The 25,453-nt window shown below is 48.6% G+C and overlaps 1 non-coding gene across 1 annotated transcript; it reads left to right on the forward strand.

The window, feature by feature from the left end:
• Nucleotides 1–4,844: 4,844 nt before the first annotated feature.
• Nucleotides 4,845–5,010, forward strand: LOC135373772 (U1 spliceosomal RNA). Its single transcript, XR_010416581.1, has one exon. It is a non-coding gene; the product is annotated as a U1 spliceosomal RNA (small nuclear RNA).
• Nucleotides 5,011–25,453: the final 20,443 nt, after the last annotated feature.

Raw genomic sequence — 25,453 nt, forward strand, 5'->3', positions numbered from 1 at the left:
AGGAAAAACTCAAGACCGCACCGGGATTCGAACGTTCTGGGTCTCGACGTGACATGGCCGCTTACCATTCAGCCACGCGAGCTGGTGGTGGTGGCGGTGAAAGGGCTCGCCGTTGTCTGCGTAGCAGAGGTGGGCAACGTCACGACTAATGTCCTTGGAGAATGTGCGTCCTGGGCCGACTGCTAAGGTAACTGGGCTCACATATGTCTGAGAGCGTCTGACAAAAAACCAGGAAAAACCCAAGACCGCACCGGGATTGGAACGTTCTGGGTCTCGACGTGACATGGCCGCTTACCATTCAGCCGCGCGAGCTGGTGGTGGTGGCGGCGAAAGGGCTCGCCGTTGTCTGCGTAGCAGAGGTGGGCAACGTCACGACTAATGTCCTTGGAGAATGTGCGTCCTGGGCCGACTGCTAAGGTAACTGGGCTCACATATGTCTGAGAGCGTCTGACAAAAACCCAGGAAAAACCCAAGACCGCACCGGGATTCGAACGTTCTGGGTCTCGACGTGACATGGCCGCTTACGATTCAGCCACGCGAGCTGGTGGTGGTGGCGGTGAAAGGGCTCGCCGTTGTCTGCGTAGCAGAGGTGGGCAACGTCACGACTAATGTCCTTGGAGAATGTGCGTCCTGGGCCGACTGCTAAGGTAACTGGGCTCACATATGTCTGAGAGCGTCTGACAAAAACCCAGGAAAAACCCAAGACCGCACCGGGATTCGAACGTTCTGGGTCTCGACGTGACATGGCCGCTTACGATTCAGCCACGCGAGCTGGTGGTGGTGGCGGTGAAAGGGCTCGCTGTTGTCGGCGTAGCAGAGGTGGGCAACGTCACGACTAATGTCCTTGGAGAATGTGCGTCCTGGGCCGACTGCTAAGGTAACTGGGCTCACATATGTCTGAGAGCGTCTGACAAAAACCCAGGAAAAACTCAAGACCGCACCGGGATTCGAACGTTCTGGGTCTCGACGTGACATGGCCGCTTACGATTCAGCCACGCGAGCTGGTGGTGGTGGCGGTGAAAGGGCTCGCTGTTGTCGGCGTAGCAAAGGTGGGCAACGTCACGACTAATGTCCTTGGAGAATGTGCGTCCTGGGCCGACTGCTAAGGTAACTGGGCTCACATATGTCTGAGAGCGTCTGACAAAAACCCAGGAAAAACCCAAGACCGCACCGGGATTCGAACGTTCTGGGTCTCGACGTGACATGGCCGCTTACGATTCAGCCACGCGAGCTGGTGGTGGTGGCGGTGAAAGGGCTCGCTGTTGTCGGCGTAGCAAAGGTGGGCAACGTCACGACTAATGTCCTTGGAGAATGTGCGTCCTGGGCCGACTGCTAAGGTAACTGGGCTCACATATGTCTGAGAGCGTCTGACAAAAACCCAGGAAAAACCCAAGACCGCACCGGGAATCGAACGTTCTGGGTCTCGACGTGACGTGGCCGCTTACCATTCAGCCACGCGAGCTGGTGGTGGTGGCGCTGAAAGGGCTCGCCGTTGTCGGCGTAGCCAGTGCCGTGTATGCCAAAGGGAGTCTGGCCATTAATGGGACCTGCGTATACCTGAGGCTCCACCTACTTTTTGAGGTGTCTAGCCAATCACGGGTCGAAATACAGTTGTCTGTTGTTACATCCATCCAGTACTTATACCTCACCCTTATTTACTGGGCGCTACCATTTTGGAGAAAATTGATGGATTTCGATTGAAACGGATATCACTGGTGACAGACCAAAACGACGGATTTTGCGCCCACTTTTATCAACGCCATCTGCACGGAGAGAGGCATGTTGGGAAGGCTCAGAATTGCAGAAATGGTTGCTGGCTGAAGTGATTGGCCAGGATGGCGGTACAACCGCTTCTTCGTAGCAGACGACAGCCGGTATGAAGTTTTATATCACGTAATGTAAGTACATTGAATCAAAAAGGAGCAAAGGTGTATGTATAAATAAAATGCAATTATATAATGCAAAATCCTACGTATAAGGGTCGTCCTTCTTGCTATTTTCCTGGTATCACGATCTTAACTAGGCGTAACGTTAGCGACGAAACATCCCATTTTCACGTAAATAATGATGGCGGAGCGAAAGTTGAAGCTGATTTTGCACATGCGTACATGAGGATATATACTTACAGTATGAAATTAAAGTAGTCTGCGAAAATTTTTTGTCACGAAATCTTCGCTTCGCCGTTCCAAGCACCATCCTCCATCTTGGAGAAAATTTGGTGTCATTGCAGCTCCCATGGAAAACGGTAACCAATGAAATGCGCCTAAGTTTGATTGACAGGTCGAGCCTCTTTTTTAGGCTCCTCCTAATGGCCAGACTCCCTTTGGCATACACGGCACTGGGCGTAGCAGAGGTGGGCAACGTCACGACTAATGTCCTTGGAGAATGTGCGTCCTGGGGCGACTGCTAAGGTAACTGGGCTCACATATGTCTGACAGCGTCTGACAAAAACCCAGGAAAAACCCTAGACCGCACCGGGATTCGAACGTTCTGGGTCTCGACGTGACATGGCCGCTTACCATTCAGCCACGCGAGCTGGTGGTGATGGCGGTGAAAGGGCTCGCCGTTGTCTGCGTAGCAGAGGTGGGCAACGTCACGACTAATGTCCTTGGGGAATGTGCGTCCTGGGCCGACTTCTAAGAGAACTGGGCTGACATATGTCTGAGAGCGTCTGAGAAAAACCAGGAAAAACCCAAGACCGCACCGAGATTCGAACGTTCTGGGTCTCGACGTGATATGGCCGCTTACCATTCAGCCACGCGAGCTGGTGGTGGTGGCGGTGAAAGGGCTCGCAGTTGTCGGCGTAGCGGAGGTGGGCAACGTCACGACTAATGTCCTTGGAGAATGTGCGTCCTGGGCCGACTGCTACGGTAACTGGGCTCACATATGTCTGAGAGCGTCTGACAAAAACCCAGGAAAAACCCAAGACCGCACCGGGATTCGAACGTTCTGGGTCTCGACGTGACATGGCCGCTTGCCATTCAACCACGCGAGCTGGTGATGGTGGCGGTGAAAGGACTCGCTGTTGTCGGCGTCGCAGAGGTGGGCAACGTCACGACTTAGGACCTTGGGGAATGTGCGTCCTAGGCCGGCTTCTAAGGGAACTGTGCCGACATATATCTGCGAGCGTCCGAGGGAAACACAGGAAAAACCCCAGCCCCAAACAAAAGCCACAAAAAGCACATTCGGCACCGGGATTGGAACCCGGGTAACCCCCAGTCTCGGCGTGATATGGCCAACACGCTAACCACTGAGCCACGCAAGCTAATTTTTTAAAAAAATCAAACTGATATTAATGTGTCAATGGTATATACAAGATGCGGTGTAAAACAATAGATATGTACACTATCTACATTACAGCACTATAGTTGCCAGTGACACTCCGCGAACAGGCATGTAACATACAGCACAACCCAAAAGGGCGGGAGGGATGGAGCAATACAAAGGGAAAAAGAACACAAAAATGTCTCAGTAGTCAACGGGTCCCGCCCGAAGGAGGTCAATCACGTGCAGCCACTTCTAGGATGTCTCCTCACAAGACGTGCAGATTAAAAAATCTCCCAATGAAAACAGCATTCGCCGAAATATTGGCCACGATCCTACAGGCGGTTCATTGGCGTCATATATCCTACGTGCGACCCACAATGCATATAATCCTAATAGGATTAAAATATCCCACGGCAGTGCGTTACCACTCCGCAGAGGAAGATAGCGAATTGAACGGGGAGACACGAAAATCTTCCTTGAATGTGCGCTGGAAGACATCCCAGAAGAAGATGGCATCCCTACAGCCGAGAAAAGCATGTTCTATTGTTTCCTCCTCAGGGCAGAGACGGCAGTTGAAATTGTTCCAGGGAACCCAGAAGCCCCTGTCACGAAGCCATGCACGTAGCGGCAACGTCCCCGTGTGAAGACGGAAGAAGAATGTCTTCACTTATGCGCTAATAGGCATGCGGCTCACACGTATAAGGATGTCACCCCCAGGCTGGGGTTCAAACATCGTGCGATACATTGGTGGCGGAAAAAGGGAGTCCAAGATGGCGTGATACAACCCCTTCCGAGTGGTCTCGCACAGATATTCCCTCGAGAAACGAGCTAACAGAAAACGGAAAGAGGCGGCTACTTCCTTGTAGAAGCCCCAGACAGACATTGGTGTGTCATAAACCGTGGACACAAAGACTTCAGGGACTTCGTCACGAAGAATCGCAGCGATACAATGCTGTAGGAGGGATTCAGTTGCTCGCGTACAAAACAAAAGCGCCAAACAAGTTGACGGGCAAACAGGCAAGACACACCTAGGCCACCCAGTTTGATCGGCCTAAAAAGGTTGCCACGACGCATCGGCTCATACGCGGAATTCCATATAAAAGCGCACAGGCACCTCTGAGTGCGATTTACATAGACTCTAGCGCACGGGAGCACTTGCAGGTAGTAGCTTACCCGCGACCATGCGAGCGGGTGGTGGTGCCGGTGAAAGGGCTCGCCGTTGTCCCTCTCACACAGGTGGGCAACGTCACGACTATCGCCCATGGGGAATGTGCTCCTGGTGGGACTTGCACCGTTCGCACTAGTTCACAGAGCCCCAATCGAAGACAGCTAATACTTCTTGACGGGCTGTCGTCTACCATTCAGGATGCCGTAATTGCCGTTACAGCATTACACTCGTGAAAATTCACAAATTCAAATAAGAAACAGATCAATTACAACAAGTGCCATCGTTGCACGTAGCAATTATTAAGAATGCGCATTCCAAAAATGTGGTTTTTCCCTCTGTAGCTGCACCAAACACCCTTCGCTTTGCATACAGTGCTCCCTTGGGGGCAGCTCGCGATACAAGCACCTGTATACTTACCTGGTGTCGGATAGCCTATGATCAATGAGGTAGGCTTCCCGGGTGGAGACCAAGGCATTGCACTTCGCCTTGGTTGAATCCCGCCACTTCCCCAAATCGGGGTAGATGGGACATGCAATTTTTGGTAGTGGGGGGGCTTGCGTACGCGCTCGCTCCCCCCTTTCTGTCGAAGTACAAAAGTAGATTATCAGATCATCTAATCCGTCAGCAATACAAGATTAGAGGGTTTCAATACATCGTACGCAAAGACGATAACGTACGTAACAGATCGCGTTGGTGGTTCTGCGCACTGCGCGAAGCACTCTTTCTCTTATGGGCGTGCGCAGAACCATCAACGCTATTCATTACGTACGCAAAGGTGGTAGCGTACGATGTACTAACCGAAAATGCACACGGTCTTTAACCGAAACCGTAAACCGAACCATGAGAAATAGTGAGTTTTAGTACATCGTACGCTATCACCTTTGCGTACGTAAGGGATAGCGTTGATGCTTCTGCGCATGCCCATAAGAGAAAGAGGGCTTCGCGCAGTGCGCAAAACCACCAACGCTATCTGTTACGTACGCTATCGCCTTTGCGTACGATGTAATAAAACTCTCTAATATCCCGGTTACCGGTTTTCGTATAACTGTTCAACAGCGAATAACTAGGGAGTGAGTTTTTCGGGTTAAATGCCTTTCTCCGATTTCTCCGGGTAAAAATCGGGCGCCGTTTTTAAATCTGTAATTTGGGGAGAAATCGTGCGAAAATTGTGCCTTCGGCTGTTTCCGTTGTTTTTCTTTCTCCTCTTGTCGATTAAGTCCTTTCCTAATTTCTCTTTTGTGTTTTTTGTTGTTTTTTCTGTTTTTTGTGGGATCGTGACCTTCCAGCGGTAGTCCCCGAAAGCATAGGTAGTGTTGACACACATGGGTGTATTGCTGGGAACGTAAGTGACCCATTCTTACATGTGTTACACGTGGCGACCCTTGTTCGTTTTCAGTGGAAACGTCACTTGAGGGTTTCATAGTGACTGGCATTCGGGGACAAAATCGGGTTTAACCCGAATTGGTCGCAGGTCAGTTCGGGGGGGGGGGGGGATAACCAAGCGGAATCGGGTTTAACCCGAAAAAGTCACTCCCTATGAATAACACATACATTCTGTATACACACACACACAAACACACACACACAAGCACACACAACGGATGCGTGCAGTATGAGCAGCCGCATTACACTTGCCGCTGCACTTGCTTCCTTCCACCGCAAGCACGTCTCAAGGCCAGAGGGAACTCACCACCCAAGCAGCACAATGTACTGAAAGACGAGTGCAATAGGGGTGGACGGGTAGGTGAACGGCCTTGAACAGACTCGTGAATCAACAGAACATTGATAAGACGCATACCGTCCACCCCTATTGCACTCGACTTTCAGTACATTGTGCTGCTTGCGGCAGTCTCGCCTTATCTAACCTGCACGGAGGCCCTCGCGTTAGATAAGCCAGTCCAGCCATTCTTGCGGGCTTCGCGTCAAGCGTGCACTACAGGTCGTTCCATTTCGTGGACGATGTCTCTGATGCGCGCTTCTGCCAGCTGTGCGGAGTGCTGGCCATGACTATACACATGAAGGGTGAGGACGTAGGCTAGTTGGTGAAACATTCTACTGACTGAAAGTCCCGTTTTCTTTCCCGTGTCTCGGGAGTTTCACTCAGTGGGCTATACACATGCCCGTGTGCGCTCATGGATTCCGTCAGGACTGCTACACTGCACTACTGCAAAAAGAACTGATATGTCCGTTGAATGCCCTTGACTTGGACCCTACCTGGGCAAACACCAGCCCCGGTGGCGCAGCGGTAACGCGTGCGCTTGGAGACTGGGAGGTCCGCGGTTCGAATCCGCGGGCCGGCTGTGCCGTCTGGGGTTTTTCCTGGGTTTCCCTCAGATGTGTAATAGGCGTATGCCGGCACAGTTCCCCTGAAGTCGGCCCATGGACGCAACTATCCTCCCCCCGAGCGGATTCCGCTCGGTCTTCCACTTCACCCTTTCCTCTCCTGCTCTCCACCACCTTTCCCTTCCCGAGAAACATGGCGCCTAATCAGGCAGGCAGACCTCTCGGGTTCCTCCCAACGACACTCCTCCTCCTCCTCCTCCACCTGGGCAAACGCTTACACCAGCGGCATTGCCGAGTGGGTTAAGGCGTCCCGCCCGTTGGTGATAGCCAAGGCCGTGCTGAAGACTGGAAGGTGGTGGGTTGGAATCCTACCGTTGGCTTCGCTGTCGGATGCTTGGGTTTCCTGAAAACTTTCCAGATGAGTAGTGGCACGGTTCGCCCTGTAGTCGGCACAGGACGCATACTGACCCCCTCTCCCCACTCCTTCCTGCTGTACCTCTCTCCATCTGTCCACATCTGTACGCCGCTTGTAGCCACAGTTGCATCGCGGCGCTAACACGGAATAAAAAAAAATATCGGACGCAACGGGCGACGCATATTACGCCCCACGTACGACCACGACCGCGTACGTATTACGTACGACCACGAAAGGTGTTGCGACTTTCAGCGGCAGGTGTTAGCCACTTTTGCTGACGCTGCCGAGAATTTTCACACTGCCGCTAAACATCGCAACACTTGCCATGACGATCTGCAAATTTCCTCGTAAAACGTTTGTGGTATTTTTGTAGAACGGTGATTAACACTGAGCAGATTTTTCGACATGTTCCAAACTAATTTCTTCATTACCGTTCATATGTATTCGTTTTGTTCCTGTGGAACGCATTCGATGTGCTAAAGCTCCCTAATGCGCGATTTCTTTTAATTCCTCGAAGCAACCGTACAGACGTGAACAGATGGAGAGAGGATAGCAGGACGGTGTGAGGGACACAGGGGGTTTTGTGATGCGTCTTCAACTGACTTTAGGGAACTGTGACGTAATTTATCTGGGACATCTCCCACAATACCCAGGGAAACACTTCGACAGTACATCCGGTGGTGGATTCAAACCAAATCTTCCGCATGGCCTTAGCTACCACCAGCGAGCGGACACTATTACCCATTAGGCCATGCCACTGGCCGGTCAGTGTGGCTGCACAGCGGATATCACATTATGTCATCCACGTCGACTGGACGAGGCCCATGCTGACCTACGGCCGACGGATTGTTTTGTTTGGAATTGTCATGTCGTCGGACATGGTTTGCGGTTGCTACGCACACAAATCATGTACGGTCACAGCGCAAGGGCCGCCGTTCGTCTGCTGCAATGCTATTGTGTTTCGTGCGCGTTTGGTAGTGCACCAGAGAGTGCAGTGATTTTTGTTATTAATTACTAATTACGAGTTAATTTATACTAATTACTAATTAACTAAAATACACAAGAGCTAATAGGTGAAACTGCTACGTGCTGTGATTTATAACAGTAAAACCTGGCATACAAGCTTATGCATGTGGGACCATGATCAAAGGGAACTGAAAAACAAATTCAACCATCAGTGATCAGCCATACTATACAAGTGCTAATTGTGCAGTGTTTTATGAAAGTAATATATTCAGCAATGGCGGACAAATGCAGGGTAGGATTTTTTAGCACTACCACTAGCTATACATCTACATATACACATTATATGCTACACATTTTTTTATGTGTAGCATATAATACATAATTTTTATGCATATGCAAGCACAGGATGTATTCTAGTTTACACTGCCATACAGCTCATCTAACAACTGTATTGGCAACAATGTTACCAGCAAATAAGGGCTGAAGTAGTCGCACAGGCTTTACAGGATGTCCAGAGCAAGTTGAACGCAGCAGTACACCACCGATATAGTAGTGGTTGGTAAGGTTATTTTTGGTAATGGAAAAGAAAGCACAGAGTTGTAGCAGGAACAAAATCTCCGGACGAGATGGTGAATAAAACGTAGTTTTCTTTATTCGAGAGGTGAACTGCAAAGCACTTGCTGGAGTTCTTCTGACATGTTATCCCGGTGAAGAACTTTAGCTGCCATACACTTGGGCCGCCCTGGTTTGAGAGAAGAAAAAGAATAGCACAGTATGCAACTCCAGTTAAGGTGAATGCAAATGGATATAATCCACTTGAGTAATGATTATAAGGTAAGGAACAAAAGTCTGCACCTCTTAAAGCAACCTAGCTTATTCAGGTGTCAACAAAAAAAATGTCCTCCTCAATATCATATTTGTGCACATGATAAAGTAAACTGAAATCAAATAATAAAAAAAAGGAACTTGTGAACAATATACAGAGCCCGAATGGTAGGTAAGACAATGCTGTAAAGAGGAATCTGGAAGGAGGCTGCACAGCATTTGTCTGCTCTGAATAGTGGGTTGCAGTGATCATGCTGTCTCACCTCAGGAGTTTCAGGTTCTGCTGAGGAAGTTACCTGTAAACAAGAAAGCAGATGAGTGAAGAGAAAAGAACGAATACATATGTTCATTACATAAATATTCTGTTTATAATAAGTATATATAAATATTAAATTAATAAATATTAAGTATAGTTTCTAAGATCATGCTTTACTGAAGTCTATTTTTATCAACAGTGCACCATCTGAGTTTAGTTACTAGGTTCTGTACCTTCTATTATGTCTTTTTTTTTACTCTCTATCTCTCTCGTGTGCCGTAAGCGGCCGTAAGGTTCCAAGCCGCGCAGATGAGAATTAACCAATTTACATGATCCTGAAATCTCTGATAGCGTTTGGACCACACGGACTGAGAGATCCTTGTTAGCCCCAATAGCGAAAAGTACTCACACTTTTGCGCCGTTTAGGTGGATATTCTTTCTCCGGTGTGGACAGGTATTGTAATGGCACTACACCTTGTTTCAAACGACCCAAGCAGCACAATGTACTGAAAGTCGAGTGCAATAGGGGTGGGCGGTATGTGTCTTATGAATGTTCTTTAGTTTCAAGAGTCTGTTCAAGGCCTTCCACCTACCCGTCCACCCCTATTGCACTCGACTTTCAGTACATTTTGCTGCTTGGGGACACTCAGCTCTTATCGAGTACGCTGAAGAGATTCAGCGTCGCCTTCGTAATCGCAGTCATGGAAATGTTCGCCACAAACACGTGCAGTCGATGGCACCTTTCTTTCTTTCTGGTCTTTCCATTCCGGCGGTCTGATTACTTCGTGCCATCAAAAGCCGCGCGTCTCGTCACTGGGAAGCATTGACGTTCCCAGGATTTTTTCCAAGGTGGGGGGGGGGGGGGGGGGAGGGCAAATGTGTAACCCCCTACCACATATTTTTCTGGAAGCGGACGTTGCGCACTGTGTGGGTGCTCAGAGGTTCCTATCATGACATCTGAGAATAATCATTACGACCTATGACTAAAGAGCGCACTATTTTTACAAGCGACCTCGGAGTTCCAGGGGGGCCACGGCCCCTTCTTGGCCCCCCTTTCGGTACACCCATGCTGGGAAGCATATGGCATTGGATGCCCCGCGAATATTGATGTGAATTAGGGGAACCAACCATCCAACATCGTCTCGGCATGTCGGCGAAAACCACAGGATGAGACTGCGATGGACTGCGACCATCGCGCGGGAGCTCGCGTCATGGAGATTTCCGCACCCGATGAACGCATACGCGGGATCGTACGGCGCATGCTCCTGGCGGCCGAGGTTCCGTTACACTGTAGTTCGTCAAGTTCTCGTTGTCTATCCACGCGGCAGCTCGGCGCTCCGCCAGCTGTACTCCCTTCGCCGCTCCGTCCAAATTCGCTCCCGAGAATACTCCTCGCACATGACAAAGGTAAAATTTTGGTTCTAGACTCAGAAAAATGTTTTCTTTATGCTGAAAACGAGGGAAAAATATTATTTCATAAATATATTTCTGTTAATTATTCTCCTAATTGAGAAAAATACGGTTTCCTAGTAGCAGCCCAGTCGAGTATTCCAATGACAAAAGTAAAGGCGTCCGAAGACATCTCCTTCTTTTATGAAAATTTGTCGCAGCTAAAAAGAAACACCCTGTATATAACTCAACTGCAAAAACGACATCTAGCTGCTCTCGTAGCGTTTTTATTAAAAATCTGTGAATGATAAAGAAAATTCCCTGTATAAAGCGCAAATGTAAAAATTTATCACATATTTTATTGCATGTTAGCGCCGCGACGCAACTGCGGCTGTGAGCGGCGTACAGACGTGGGCAGATGAAGGGAGGACAACAGGAAGGAGTGGGGGACAGGAGGGTTAGTATGCGTCATGGGCCGACTTCCGAGGGACTGTGTCGACATCCCTCTGGAAAATCTGCCGGAAAACCAGGGGAAACCCTCAGACAGCACTGCCCGTGGTATAGGATTCGAACCACCTCCCGGTCTTCAGAACGACCTTCGCTACCACCAACGAGCGTATGCTTTTACGCGCTTGGCCATGCCGTTGTAAAATTAATTTCTGGTTTAGAGAGGTATGATGTCATAGGCTGCGCAATCTGCAATGTATCTGGCAACCTGCCCCGCAAAGGTCGATTTCCATCTCCCCACCACAGCCGCCGACAGACTTCCAACTACAGAGCTCTGTGTTCCGACCACGACCAACTAGATTATAGCGACCATGTCATGGGCACCCATTCCCAGCGCAGCATTTAGAGGCTAGCGGTGGCGCCACTCATCGGCACGGTTATTGCTTCCTCAATTTCTACAATACTTTGTACTTCAGCTTACCTTAGTATTTTTGTACAAGCGGTGGATGTCCCACGAGGGACGCTTCTTTCTAAAGTTGATTATCATCATCATTCTACGCATATTCATAGAAGCTTTTGCTGTCGTCTGTTACGGTACTCGCACCGTCGTACGTCCGCTTCTGCGCGTACAAAATTCAAATTTCCATTGTCCAATCATGGTGTAGATCTTGCGGGCCGATGTGTAGCGCTCCTAGCGGATCGTGGCGACGGACTCCTCATAGGGGTTGCCGGTTGACATGGTCGGTATAATCTAGTAGGTCATGGTTCCGACGCCGAATGAACAGCGAAATGGCCCACATTCTTGCCAGGTGAAAGACGCCAACTCACAATGACGCCACCTGCTGTCAGAGAATCCGAATCTATGGAGCTTTGCGGCGTTCTTTCGAAAATTCATGGATGTGCACTGGACGGCATTTGTATTTTACGTGATGGTTCTTTTAGAGATTTTGATTTGTGATACGAAATAAGACAAATATTTCTTGAGCTCGTACTGGCACTTTAAGTGGACATTGGTGCAGTCTTTCGTTTGGTTCACAACAATACAACAGACTATAGCTCTTTGAAGGATAACATCTTACGTAATGCACACGGTATGAAAGAGGCTGAGTTGCAGTTTGCGGTGCAACGTATATTATACGAGAAAAGAGTTGCATGATGTGTTGCTACTATTGCTTGATGCATACTGACAACAATTTAAAACTAGTTCGTTTCCAAAAATCCAAAATCATCGCGCGAAATACTGGAGAAAACTTGTGCGGACGTGACTCAGATTAATTTCCGACGTAGGATTCTATGTGAAGTAATGAACACGAAGGAAACGACAATGTCACAGCACATGTTCCAAGTCTTGAGCTGGATGTCCACCCGACATGGAGAAAATGCAACGGCTCACCAGTTCCCAAACCCGATATTGGGTCTGCTGCAATTTAAATGGGAAGGGAAGTAACTGGCCAGGAGCAGCGTATGAAAGTGTGGAGAGATACGAAACTGGCACAACGAATAAGGGGTGTACAGGGGCACGAAGAAACGTAAAAGGTTCAAGGTGTGTCCAAAGAGTACATCATTATCTGTCCAAATGTTATCAGAGTATCTAAATAGGGGACGCCAGTTGATATCTCCCCCGAGCCGACAGCACCCTACTTGTGAGACACGTTGTCACTGGCTAATCCTTCGTCTTTTTGTTCCTTTTCGTGGCTCGTTCAGACACACCACCCGCTATTCTCTTCACCTCATCCTTGTTCTTTTCGTTGCCGTAGCATTTGATTCTCCAACACGACGTAGCAATTTTTTGGTCACTTTTCTCTTGTCCCCCGAGACATGAACCTGAAGGGCATGGAGTTCGTCTTGGTTCCACGTTGCCTGCATTGACAGCATTTTCCACGACTTCTTTCGCCTGCAGCAACTTTTTCCCTAAGCATCTGATACTTGAGGATAAAGCGTTGACTTTATTTTCCAAGGCCTGTTGATCGTTGCAGAGGGATATTACGCTACGCTGCATATCTTGGCTTACTCGAACAATGCCGTCTGCTGCGAAGTCTCTTGCGTGAGAAGTGCAAATTTCTTGTTGAGCACGCGAATCCTTGCAGTCTGTGGTGTTGTGCTCAAACATTTCATTGCGAGGAACTCTGCGCTTGCAACGAGGACAGCCAACTGAATGCCGAGCGCAGTCGTTGAGAAAATGAGATATCATTGAGAGATAATCACATTCAAAATCACAACCGTTGGCGTAGTTCCAGCAGTGCACTTCGAACTGCAACAGCTCGCTCTCGCTCGAAGGTTTTCACGTAGCTGGCTCTGTAGCCATATCCGTCAAATGGACACTTGCATCCGGCTACAAGCAGCTGGTTGAAGCAGTGATGACAGAATCCGTGAGCGCATTCGACGAGATGCAGAGTTTTTGGCAAAACCCCGCATAGATCGCAGAAGCGTACACCAGGCACTGGACGGACAAATTGAAATGGGCGCCAGTCAACATCTTCCGAGAATCCAGTAAGCACGACTGGGCGGGACATGATGGGATGTAATGTCAGTGAAGCTGGGTTATGGGAAGACTTGTGGGCGTCGTGCTGTCCAGCACAGATTCCATTTCGGCAGCTGTCACGAGGCTGTGATGCTGTTGCCTCAAGAAATCTACAATGGACTGACTCCTCTTCTTCGTTTTTAGGTGACCCTTGGTATTGCATTTCACCGCTAGGACACGGACATTGTGTTGCGGACATGACAATTCTAGAATTATGCGTCAGTGGTACGATATGTATGATAGTTTGCTGGCAGTACAGGAATATCAGTTTATTTTTGTTTTAATGATGTTTTAGTATCCTGAAAAGTAGACAGGCGATATAGAGCGGTTCCCTGACGAGCTGGGCATTGACCATGGGCCAAGCAATCTTGTTGTATTAAGAGGGGATAATAATGAATAATGAATTATGAAGTGTGGAAATTGTTGTCGTAAGAGGGGATATCACCGAGGAGCCATCTCCGATTCACGACTTTGTCGCATGTAGATGGCGCCACACAAACATCCGGGTCTCATCACGGTGAAAGCTCTAATCAATACCCCTGTTACGAGTTTCTCCTCCGCGGGATTGTGTAGTTCCATAAACACGTGTGACCTCCTTGACTATTGAGGTGCAGGGATCTCCCGTCATGTGTGGGTTGCCAAGGTCAACTGAGCTAAAGGAAAAAAGACAGGTCCGACCAAGGCGAATTCTTCTTCATTGTCTCTTTGTGGACTGCATCTCCTGACTTCTGGGGTTGATGTTATCTTAGCTTTCCTAAGCTTTCCATGTCTGAGTTCTTCGACACCCGCACGCAAAGTCGAAGTGTTACGTTTCGTTCGCCGCGCTTATTTCTTTAAAATTATATTGACCTGCTGATGTTTCTTTGGCTGGGAGTTGCAAAACATTTCGCAGATAGAAGCTAGGCTTTCGTAAAGCCAAGTGCTGTGTATTCACAGAAAAAGTGTGGTGCATTGATTGATTGATTGATTATATTACCATATAGAATTTCTCCAATCTGCAAAACACACACGCAAGTGAACCTATGCTTGATTAACGATGAAAGAAGAAAGTCACTGAAAAGGTTAGCCAGCTGTAGGACTCGAACCCACATCTTAGTTCTTTCATGTCTATGCTTGATGTTTACGAGTCTCATACCATTTTTTATTTCTCCTTTATTGGAAACTGTCACAATCGGGCAGGGGGACACAAATAGGCGACAAAACACTTTTGTTTAGAACTTCTACTACAATGTCATACCTTCGTCCTATTCGATGTCTGACTTATGGGTGACGGAATGATGAGCGATCCGATGAGCGATTGTCGGCGCCCTGGTGAACTTCATTCCGATAGAAATTAATTCGCAGGGGCACTACATGCGAAACGAATTGTAAATAGCTGTATTCGAAACGAATATGCGAAATTTTTCTTCTTTTTTTTTGTTTTTCAGCTGAAGAGGGGAGACCACTGGTTATTTTCATATCTTTGTCATTCACGGACAGCACAGCGGAATAGAACTGGATATCCAGGCAAACTGTTGGAAGAACCGTAAATTCGACGGCGGCGGTATCAGGCTTGTTCGTAGGCATGAATGCAACGGCAAAGTAGAAGCGGAATCAGAGCGGAGTCAATGAAAAACACTGGCGAGAATACTAGCTACCTGAATGAAAAATTAACAATGAAAATCACACTGACACGCGGTAGGCGGGGTAAACAACTGCGTAGTGATCGTCTGCGAAGGACCTATGGAACGATGAAGAAAGCCACAAGACAGGTCCGAGGTCGCACACATATAGCAGTAGCGCGTGGACTGGATATCCGGGCAAACTGTTGGAAGAACCGTAAATTCGACGGCGGCGGTATCAGGTTTGTTCGTAGGCATGAATGCAACGGCAAAGTAGAAGCGGAATCAGAGCGGAGTCAATGAAAAACACTGGCGAGAATACTAGCTACCTGAATGAAAAATTAACAATGAAAATCACACTGACACGCGGTAGGCGGGGTAAACAACTGCGTAGTGATCGTCTGCGAAGGACCTATGGAACGATGAAGAAAGCCACAAGACAGGTCCGAGGTCGCACACATATAGCAGTAGCGCGTGGACTGGATATCCGGGCAAACTGTTGGAAGAACCGTAAATTCGACGGCGGCGGTATCAGGTTTGTTCGTAGGCATGAATGCAACGGCAAAGTAGAAGCGGAATCAGAGCGGAGTCAATGAAAAACACTGGCGAGAATACTAGCTACCTGAATGAAAAATTAACAATGAAAATCACACTGACACGCGGTAGGCGGGGTAAACAACTGCGTAGTGATCGTCTGCGAAGGACCTATGGAACGATGAAGAAAGCCACAAGACAGGTCCGAGGTCGCACACATATAGCAGTAGCGCGTGGACTGGATATCCGGGCAAACTGTTGGAAGAACCGTAAATTCGACGGCGGCGGTATCAGGTTTGTTCGTAGGCATGAATGCAACGGCAAAGTAGAAGCGGAATCAGAGCGGAGTCAATGAAAAACACTGGCGAGAATACTAGCTACCTGAATGAAAAATTAACAATGAAAATCACACTGACACGCGGTAGGCGGGGTAAACAACTGCGTAGTGATCGTCTGCGAAGGACCTATGGAACGATGAAGAAAGCCACAAGACAGGTCCGAGGTCGCACACATATAGCAGTAGCGCGTGGACTGGATATCCGGGCAAACTGTTGGAAGAACCGTAAATTCGACGGCGGCGGTATCAGGTTTGTTCGTAGGCATGAATGCAACGGCAAAGTAGAAGCGGAATCAGAGCGGAGTCAATGAAAAACACTGGCGAGAATACTAGCTACCTGAATGAAAAATTAACAATGAAAATCACACTGACACGCGGTAGGCGGGGTAAACAACTGCGTAGTGATCGTCTGCGAAGGACCTATGGAACGATGAAGAAAGCCACAAGACAGGTCCGAGGTCGCACACATATAGCAGTAGCGCGTGGACTGGATATCCGGGCAAACTGTTGGAAGAACCGTAAATTCGACGGCGGCGGTATCAGGTTTGTTCGTAGGCATGAATGCAACGGCAAAGTAGAAGCGGAATCAGAGCGGAGTCAATGAAAAACACTGGCGAGAATACTAGCTACCTGAATGAAAAATTAACAATGAAAATCACACTGACACGCGGTAGGCGGGGTAAACAACTGCGTAGTGATCGTCTGCGAAGGACCTATGGAACGATGAAGAAAGCCACAAGACAGGTCCGAGGTCGCACACATATAGCAGTAGCGCGTGGACTGGATATCCGGGCAAACTGTTGGAAGAACCGTAAATTCGACGGCGGCGGTATCAGGTTTGTTCGTAGGCATGAATGCAACGGCAAAGTAGAAGCGGAATCAGAGCGGAGTCAATGAAAAACACTGGCGAGAATGCTAGCTACCTGAATAAAAAGATCACAATGAAAATCACGCTGATACAGGTTATGCGAGGTACGATAGCTGTGTGTTGGCCCACCCCAGAAAGAGACTTAGAATGCTAACATGATTTTCACGGATCCAGCAGTTCCTTTTCCAACTGCTTCAACCTCTTGCTTGCTTTATCTAGCTCCACTGTTTCTTCCTCGGTGCTTTCTTTACATGCATCACGTTTCTGCTTTCTTTGGTCCCTTGCGTTCCGTGCCTCAGTTATGTAGCTCGGGTCCCGAATCTGCATTCCACGGCTCTGACGGGGGTCAACCAACTCTGGGAGAAGGCAGTGATGAAAGAACATTCTGAGTGGATTCAGCATCTTATTTTCCCAGAAAGCATCATCTCTACTAATACGTTCAACAGAGATCTCATTCCCAGCGAGAATCGTGAACAGGCAGAACTGGCGCCCCACACCACCACATGCGAAATCATTATTCAGCATGAAACGGACGTAATCTTTAAATTTCCTCATCAACTTAGCTTATCTTGCTACAATTTACCTAGACGTTTCGTGTCCTCAGTTGCTTTCCATGCTGGAGCAGCGCTCACATTATTTTATGCCCTCTAGTCTAACGTGTGCAGCTTCGACATTATTGAAATGTTTCTCCCTGGTTCTCTTTTAAATAATCAATCAATCAATTATTGAAATACGTGTTCGGTTTGGAAGAAACATCGATGCGATTAGGAATTCGAACGTTGAATTGCATGTTTGATTCGGAATTCAAACAGAATATACGACTACTCGCTTCGGTTGACCTTTCCTTTTTTCCCTTTTTCTTTAATTCATCTTCATATCCCCCCCCCCCCGTGTTTATTCACACTGTAGCAAAAAGCCGACGTCCAAAGTGAACAAGACCACGCGCATCAATATTGGATGTCCCTCAGGGGACATGTTCTTGTGCACATTTCTTCCAGGGGATAATTTTTTTCGGTGGCATTTTGATTTTTTGGGGGGTGGGGGCATTTTTTCCTAAACCCCTGCTCCGGAGCAACTAATAACAAAAGCAGTGTCGATTTTCATACTCAGTGCAATTAAAAACTTGTATGCTTTCAAAGACAGCACCATATAAAACTAGGATACATGGTCCTTTCACCGAAAAATTGGTGGCCACTGTGCACAGAAAACAAACAAGGGTGATCGACATAGCTGCAGACTTGCCTGCCGGAAAACTTGCATTGCCATACCGATCAGGTCGGAAAAACCCTAGGCAGGGAACAGACTGGGAGATTGCGACACACATACTATCTCCGACAATCCCAAACAGCAGACGCTTTTGTCATTCCCTTACCTAATCTCCCAAAAAGAGCTGTTTCAAAGACTTCATCAGAGGGAATGGAACCTTTCAGGAAAGGGAATCTAGGATAGGGTGTTGGATTTACGCTGCTGTGTGGCGGAGGGATTCTTTGTACCCCTTTAGCCCGCGATATGGCGCCACAGGGAGGCGCAAAATGCAGCGCGTTATCAACCTTCACATTTTATCATATATCGAGAGAGCAGATAATCGGATGTGGATGATCCTCGTGTTAAAATGCTCTAGAAAGATTTTTGCTTTGCCGCTCCAGGAAAATTTCCGCATAGGTCTCTTAGTTTTTTTATCAGAGCGTGTCAAAGCTTGAGTATCCAATTTTGGTATTTTTTTGTGCTTCAATAACGCGTTTAGAAAAATGTCTTGAGAAAAGCAATATTTTTTCCTGAAGCGACAAAGCGCATTTCCGAATGCTATCCAACAAGACCAGTCTCGTGAAAATCGGTTCATTATTTACCGAAAGAGACTGCAAAGCTTGTCCCATAGAAAATACATGGGGCCGCCGGAGGTGGTATCCCCTCGAGTGTAGCTGATTTAAACACACTAGGAGTCGTCCTGAAAGGCCTGGAATGTGAGCAGTGAAGACGTGCTCTAGACATTTCAAGTCACCACAATGAAGGAAGCTTGGTGAGTCCACATGTGGTAACTGACCAATAAAACAAACACCGAGGAGCATTAACGCGTTAACGCTGCAGTTCGCCCATGATCCCCGTGGGGCGCAGTCGCCGCTTATCGAAGCAGATAAAAGAGCCTCGTGATTGGGGGAGAGGGCAGTGTTTTGCCGACAGCTGTCGAGGTAGGCCGCGAGATTTTGGCTGAACGGAGGATCTGTTAAGTGCAGCGTGACAGATATAAGTGGTGCCCTTGTCACTGATTAAAGCGTATATGTTCGTTGAATTGGGTCTGTGTCTCTCGGTGCAGCGGTTTGGGTAGAAGACTGGTTGAGCTCTACCCCGAGTGGGATTTGGGGGGCGGAATCACACAGGAGTGAGCACTGCCTAGCTTCTTGATGACCGCTACGGATTCTCCCGCAGGGAGCAACCTTGACTACGGTGAATGTTTGTGGCCGACCACGTCAACTCCTCTACGTTTCTCTTTTTTTTTTTTTTTTTTTTTTTTTTACAGCCGAATTTGCGTGTCCCAGAAGCCCTGTGAGATGACGATTTTTCTGACACTTTGGAGAGCCCAGTAGTGCAAAGGGGGTGGGAATACTGCTAAGACGGTAAGAATATCTCCCTTGCTGTCGTGACCTATCTTACAGGAGGCTCCGTTATGGATTTGGAAATATAATCTCGATTAGCCAGAGCAAGCGATACTAGCACCGATTGAGTGTTCAGCGTGAAGTGGAGAAAACTAAGGCACTGACACGGGGTCATCTGTGATTTTGGTGTAGTTGACCTGAAAGCTGAGCAAGGTCAGGATGGTCAGTACTTCCGACGTGACTTCTCGAAGAGCGTGGGCACTTTGTAGGAGGAGCAGGATATCGTCGAAATTGATTAGAAGCCTCGTTTCTTTTGTGCGTAAGAATTCCACGAATCGTTTGAGGAGTTTTGTAAACACTCGTGAAGCCACAGAGAAACCAAAGGGGAGAACATTCCACTGATACAGGTGTGTGTACTGACAAGTAGGCGCCCTGGACGTCTATGCCAGTGAGAAAGGTGTTCGGTTGATCAAGGATTTCGTTGTATGCCAGCCCTCCATCTTGAAGTGTTGGTATCGCATATAGAGGGTGTTTATTTTTACCCCATACCTATTTTAAATGCGATGGCATATATGAGCGAACCCTTCGAGCTTTATTGAGGCTTGGTATGTCGCAGTGTAAGCCCTGCAGTCATTGGCTGCTCCTTGGGGGTCAAGTGTTCAAGCGCAGCTACAAAACTGTAGTGAATCAGTAGACCAAGAGGCCTAGTGGTTACGATGATGGCATTCCACGCCGAGACGGAGAGGCTACCCGGGTTTGAATCAGCACGCCCGCTGTGCTGTCTGAGTGCGTTTTCCCCGCGTTTTCCCTGGACGCATCGGGATCGCGTCTGGAAAGGTGTGCGTGAGACCGATACGGTAATATTCGGCATGCATGGTTTCACAATCCACTTGCCTACGTTTCTCTTCCGAAAACAGGGCACGTATTAAATATACGAGTTTTAAATATTCTCACTCCCTGTGCAGCTAAGCCAGAATGACGTAAGCCGGACACACGAATGGGAGCGAAGCGCAGGTGATTGTCTCCGAGGTCGTCTGTTTCGCGTTCGAACCGCAATATAGTGAGTGAAAGGACCTCGGTAAATAATGATTACGACTTTCGCTTACCAGTGTGAGTGCGGACATGACCATGCTCCGAGGAACACGCGGTGATATGCTCGTGGCTACAAACGCGTATGATGTCCCGAAAGAGCATTCCACGAGGCTATCTAAGACTTCCCTCGACCTGCAGACCACATCCTGCACCCACCCGACGACGCCATCACTCCCGCCCGGCGGTCGGACGCTATAAGGTTTCTCTGCCGCTCCCTGATTTGGCCTTGTCCGCGCCAAAGTGCGCTCGCTGATTGGTTTTGATTTACTGATGAGCACATCTCAGCTCATAGGTTGTCAAGGAGGAAAACGAGGGTAGTTTTCAGATATATGTCGGCACAGTTTCCTCAGGACTCACGTTCGCCCAGGGCCACCACTGATTGGCTTTGTCCGAGTGACGTTTTCTCCGATTTCCGGGGAGGGAATTCCGGAATGCTCTGCATCCGGGGTCTGCTGTTGCCATGCCTTACGTGCGTGAAATTGCAAAGAAACGACTCCACTAATTGGCATCGTATTTTCAACCTCATTGTCGGTGATGAAGGAGGAGTAAAATGGCACTGATGTTCGGAATCCACCGCGACGGAAGCGATAGTCCAGGGGTGCCAAGTGGTGGTCTGCGGGTTGCATGTGGCCGGCGTGGGCCTTGAGCAAAAGAAAGAAAAAAAAAATCCGTCCAAGCTTCATCAATGCCCGTGGCATTATGATTTGGCTCTGTACTTCTGCCGTTTATCCTGCGTTGTTTAGTGATAGCAAATTGTTGCCATTGACCTGTAACAGCCGATATGACTCTCGAAATAAGGGACGAACGGGTCCGAGTACATGACAACAGAGAAGACGACGAAAGTAACACAAAGACAGAACGCAGAACTTTCAACTTTGAATCAGAATCAACCTTTAATCGTATGATTACAGGTTGAAAGTTCGACGTTCCCTGTCTGTTTCTGTGTTACTTCCGTCATCTTCGCTGATGACTCCCTGAACATGCCCCTGCGTCTATTTTTTACTTGATTGGTATTACGAGAACATTAATTCCTACCTAAAACTCTGAGTAAACCCTACATGGCCCATTTATAATATTGGTGCTTTCAATGCCACCAAAAACAGAGTTGTTCAGTTGCAGGCTTGGTGATCTCCCGAATGAGTTCAGGAGACTTGAAACGGAACTTTCTGGCTCGCCGTTTTCCGTAGCTGTGAACAAGGTTCCTGATGACTTAAAAATGGAACTGATTGACCTGTAGTGCGACGCAGCGATAAGAACAAGTTCGCTGAAGTTGGTGCGGCTTCGTGTTGTTCTTACGTGGGACAAAACTATCCTAAGATTCGTACGTTGTCGCGGAGAAACCTGTCCATGTAAATATTGTGCCATGCAAATATTTATGTTTTATGTCGTTTTATATTCTGTGTTGTGTTATATATGTTAGAAACAGGCAACCCCAAAGCTGTGGCATGCGGCCCGCGTTGCTCATTCATGGCTCAATGCGGCCCTCGGACATGAATGAGTTCGGCACCCCAGCGATAGTCCCTTTAAGACAAAGGACGGCATAGGTCCCTGTGAAGTCGGCCAAGGACGTATGATCCACGCCTGAGCGTGGCTGACTATGGAAAGCGGTTCCATCGTCACCGGTACCGCTGTGCGGGAGGGGAAAGCTTAGATGTCACACGGTGGAAGCAACGCCGCCATGTCGGTTCAAGCAGTTGTCATCAGAATAACTTCTCCAGTTCAAGTGTAACGTTTCGAGCCGTACCGACAACTGCGTGCGAGGGTGACTCAGAGCAACGCGAACCGCATTTGTGTAAAATGCGACAAGCTAAGCGGGCGAGAATGTCTCGTGGAAACGACGAAAAGCACCAACTCCATCTACTGTGCAAGCGGGATGGGCTCTAGATAACCAAGAAGCTACCTTCTACTCACGGGATTTCCGAAAATATGGACAGCGGGCCAAGGAAAACAACAACATTACACTAGGGTTCAGAGACACAATGGACATGTTACCGACATAGCGAGAGACCCTGTACTGGCCCAGTGCAACGTCCTTGCCCTCTCGGAGACCTGGACCAACCTACCGCGAATAGGGAATGCGCCTGTGACGCGTTTAACACATTCACCTTGAGAGATAAAGCAGAAGTGGAGGTGCCGCCATCCCGAGAAATGACGAACCTGTTAAAAAAATACACTGAAGAGACAGTCGCAAAGAAGACAAGTGCTGTGGTTACATGAACTCGACAGAGGCGGGTTGAGTTGACTTATAGCACCTCCTCATATCCATCCTTCATTGAAGATTCGTTGACACGGCCTCATGGGAGAGGTTTTGCTGCTATAAACCAAGCCGACCCGTTTCTGTCGCGTTCATGTAACCGCGGCTAAGGTAATACACGCCCTATCCGCTGCAGACGAAGTTGGTGACGTATGGAGACAGGGAGAGGGGGGATGATGTTGGAGAAGGTTTGGTCAGCCTGCTAGGGGACGGCAGCTCTGTGCACCCATGCAAGGCGGGAAAGAGGAGGGTTAAAAGGAGACGGGAAAGGTGACTGTGGACAAAAAAAGTAGAGAACTCCGACTTAACATAACAAAATAACAAGTTTTACTCAGAGGTTTCGTCTGCCATGCAACGGACATCATCAGTGCAAAAATGGATGAGAGATCATACAACCAGTCGCTATTTAAGGAGATGGGAGTATTGTTCGGGAAGAGGGCCACGGTTTTTGTTACAAACCGAGGGGCCACCACGTATGTGCCACGACTCTAGAAGCTTCCTGGGTCCCCACCTTTGTTCGCGAGCCAAGGTCACCGCGTTGTCGAAGTCGAAACAATGTCCCGTGTCCCAACAATGCTCTGTAAGCTCCGTCTTAAACCGAGTGGCACCAGCTCCGGTGGCGCAGCGGTAACGCGTGCGCTTGGAGACTGGGAGGTCCGCGGTTCGAATCCGCGGGCCGGCTGTGCCGTCTGAGGTTTTTCCTGGGTTTCCCTCAGATGTGTAATAGGCGTATGCCGGCACAGTTCCCCTGATGTCGGCCCATGGACGCAGCTATCCTCCCCACGAGCGGATTCCGCTCGGTCTTCCACTTCACCCTTTCCTCTCCTCCTCTCCACCACCTGTCCCTTCCCGAGAAACATGCCGCCTAATCAGGCAGGCAGACCTCTCGGGTTCCTCCCAACGACACTCCTCCTCCTAAACCGAGTGGCGTGGGTCGCACTCTTTATGTCCCGTTTATGTTCTTTGAAACGAGTGTTCCGTTTTCTGCCTGTCTCGCCAATGTAGCACGTGTCACAGTCTTGGCATTGTACTTTGTATACTACAGACTGGTCTGCTGGGGGGACGGGGTCCTTCGGTTTCGATATGACACTTCGAAGTTTAACATGCGGTTTGAACGTAGTCCCGATAATCCGTTTCTGTCTCTCAAGCAGCTCAACCTGTTTCCTGGCGCTGAAAATCTGGCGCATCTCGTCGGGTTGAAGGGTCTGCAACAACGTTTTCTCGGCTAAGTCAAGTCGATGACGGGAGTCGTTGAGTTTGGACTTGTTCTCGAGGACTCGGGCTTTCAAACAGTCGATGCCGAAGTTCAGGGCCAGCTTTCGACCGTGCGGACCACGGCCGTCAGGACTACGTTCAAACCGCATGTTAAACTTCGAAGTGTCATATCGAAACCGAAGGACCGCGTTCCCCCCGGAAGACCAGTCTGGAGTAGTCTACAAAGTACAATGCCAAGACTGTGACACGTGCTACATTGGCGAGACAGGCAGAAAACGGAACACTCGTTTCAAAGAACATAAACGGGACGTACAGAGCATTGTTGGGACACGGGATATTGTTTCGACTTCGACAACGCGGTGCCCTTGGCTCGCGAACAAAGATGGGGACCCAGGAAGCTTCTGGAGTCGTGGCACATACGTGGTGACCCATCGGTTTGTAACAAAAACCGCGGCCCCCTTCCCGAACAATACTCCCATCTCCTTAAATAGCGACTGGTTGTATGATCTCTCATCCAGTTCGACACTGGTGATGTCCGTCGCATGACGAACGAAACGTCTGAGTAAAACTTGTTATTTGGTTACGTTAAGTCGGAGTTCTCTACTTTTTTGTCCAGTTATGTCGTCTCCCGGCTTTTGGAGTATTTTTGCAAGGTGACTGTGGTACAGGAGGGAGAGCTTTGTGCACTTCCTCTTCCTTTGAGAATCGGATAGTCGCGGAGAACCACCCACAACAGAAAACACACGAGTATCCCTCTGTAACTTTCATTCTGTAAACGGTAACCCCCAGGATGACTGGCGAAGACCTATGCGTCGTAGAAGTGGTCTACAAGGATGCTCCCCCCGCCCTCGTTGTGCTGGTAATGCGGGGTACTCTAAAGGCAAGATCAAGAGGTTCCTTCTAGTCAAACTCTTCAATTACTCTGCCAGCAACACCTTCGTACAAAACTCTAAGGAATAGAACATGTCCATGACCGTCGTGGGAGGCTTCCATACGGACATTAAGAAGCTGCAGAACAACTGGTTCGCGGGCAATGAAGTCTTCGATTTGCATCTAGCCAGTGACGATAAAATTCCCACAACCTGTACGGTACCTGTTGGTAAGTCATACTTAAATTTCCTTTGCAGCAGAGAGACAAGGACAGAAGAAACAGGCGCAGCCTTCCTGTCTGTTTCTTCTGTCCTTGTCTCTCGGATGCAAAAGAAATTTAAGTATAGAGCAGGTTGGTTAAAACTTGACATGATCGAACGCACAAATGTCCGTCGGAGTCTTCTGTACGTTCCATCATGTCAAAATGTACGGGAAGTGTTATAGATTGTGTCTTCGTCAGGGGGGCACAGAAAAGCCAGTGGTTGCCAATCAGCTATCAGTTTCCATAGGCCACGATAGGCAACGATGGCGTCATAAATGCTATTGCATTTCAA

Source organism: Ornithodoros turicata, unplaced genomic scaffold (genome assembly GCF_037126465.1).
Source record: "Ornithodoros turicata isolate Travis unplaced genomic scaffold, ASM3712646v1 Chromosome31, whole genome shotgun sequence".
Classification (NCBI taxonomy): domain Eukaryota; kingdom Metazoa; phylum Arthropoda; class Arachnida; order Ixodida; family Argasidae; genus Ornithodoros; species Ornithodoros turicata.